Source organism: Myotis davidii, unplaced genomic scaffold (genome assembly GCF_000327345.1).
Source record: "Myotis davidii unplaced genomic scaffold, ASM32734v1 scaffold53, whole genome shotgun sequence".
NCBI lineage: Eukaryota > Metazoa > Chordata > Mammalia > Chiroptera > Vespertilionidae > Myotis > Myotis davidii.
The window spans coordinates 5593653-5595914 of record NW_006286140.1 but is presented as its reverse complement, the minus strand read 5'-3'; positions in this window follow the sequence as shown (position 1 = coordinate 5595914).

The following is a 2262-nucleotide window of genomic DNA, read 5'->3' as shown; positions in this document are numbered from 1 at the left end:
CTGAAGCTCCCAACCGCTCCTTTTTTTCTGTTTTTTTGTTTGTTTGTTTGTTTTTTAATTCTGGGCCAGCTTTAGCTCTGAGGCTTGGCTCCAGCTCTTAGGCCTTGGCTGCTGAAAGCAGGTATCTGGCTTGGTTGGGTTCTATAATCGAAACACTGTTTCAACTCCAGCTCTGAGATCCCAGCTGGCTGAAAGCAGGTTTCTGAGGTTTTTTTTAGCTTCTATATTTGTAAAAATGTTTCAAACTGCAAGCTCAGAGGCCGGCAGCGGCATGCAGGGAACGTTGGCTTTCTCTGTCACTGAAGCAAGCAAGCCTCATGCTCGCTTCAAGCTGCCTGGCTGCCGGCCACCATCTTGGCTGGCAGTTAATTTGCATATCGCTCTGATTAGCCAATGGGAAGGGTAGCGGACATATGGCTAATTACCATGTTTCTCTTTTATTAGATAGGATATATATCGAGGGAGAGAGAGATATTTTATTGAAGAGTTGCCTCACATATGCACCCCAATGGGGGATTGAACCTGCAATTTAGGTATGTGCCCTACAACCTTTTGGTCTACCGAATGATGCAACAACCAACTGAGCCACAGGCCAGGGCTCTCTTTCTTCCTTTGGATCCCACTTCACCCTGCTGCAGTCTTTGGCATTCAAGCAAGCAGGCCCAATTACTCTGGCTTTTCACATTGTTGAGACTCATAAAACAAATAAACTACCTAATATATCTCTTGATAATTATTTTTTTTTCTTTCGTAGCATAAATTTGAGGCATATTCCCATTCTAGAAGATCTCCCAGGAGTGAGAACAAAGACAAAGACAGTAGATGATGAGATAGAATTCCATCCTACTTTGAAACTGCATTTTCTTGTTGGGGTTTGGTACAGTATGAGGATCAATTCTATGTGTTAGCAGTGAAAGGAAATAGAATTGGGATTTTATTTTCTAGTATAAAAACAACAACAACAATGAAACAATATATACCACCTGAAATCAAGGAAAGCAAGCAAAACCAAAGACACGAAATCAACAGAAGCAAACAAAATAACAACAATAACAAACTTTGGAAAGCTGATGCCTAAGAAGGCTGGAAGGACGTCAGGAATGATGTGGAAATGCAAGGCTGGGCTGGGGTATGCTCACTGTTACTGACTCCCATGCATTGCCAGAGGCAGGGTAAAATCACTCTGTGTTTTTGGAAAGCAACTTGAAAATATGTACCAAAATCCATTACTGTGTTTGAACCTTTAATTAGACTACTCATTCCACATCTGTAAAAGTAGTCTAATTAAATACTAATTCAAAACATGGAAACACAAATCGATTGCTGTATGATTTACAATTGTGGGGGGAAAATGGAGCTAACTTACAGGTTCAATAAAAAGAGGATGACTAAGTAAACCCAATGGCATATTACAAAGACTTGAAAGATGATAACTGTAAACATTACAGCTTTTAGAAACATGGAAAAGTGTCCTTTCAAAATGCAACTACCCTTTCCTGTACAGTGACCACCAGCTTTATGTGGCCTTTGAGCATGGGTGATGAGGGTCACCCAAACTGAGACATATTGCAATAATTAAAGTAGATACTGATTTTAAAGATTTGGTACCAAAAAAGTACCCCACTTTATTAGCAATTATAATAATTACTAATAATTATAAGCATAATATATCAATTTTTAGATTGATTACATGTTAAAATGATAGAATTTTTGTATAGTGGTTTAAATAAAATATATCAATACATTTAATTTTACCCATTTCTTTGAAAATTTGAACTTACATATGTGGTCTCACATTATATTGTTATATTATTAACCTCTGGTTGAATCCATTGAAGACAGGGTTTTGTTCTTGGTTATGTAAGTCACAGGTCCAGAAGAACACATGGCTCATTATTCGTGCTCATTGAATTTTTGTTACCCATCTGATAAATGAGCAATTATAATATTTACTTAAAAATAGATGCAATTGCATGTACATTATGCTTACAATTGTAAAATGGTCATATGTAAAAATTATTAGACTTAATAAATGAATTTGGCAATGTAGCGGGATACAAAATTAACTCCCAGAAATCTATGGTATTTTTATATACCAATAGTGAACTTAGAAAAGAGAGATTAAAAAACAATCCCATTTACCATTGCACCAAAAAAAAAAAATACCTAGGAGTAAACTTATTTAAGTAGATAAAAGACCTCTACTCAGAAAACTACAGGCCACTGAAAAAAGAGATAGAGGAAGTCATAAACAGATGGAGG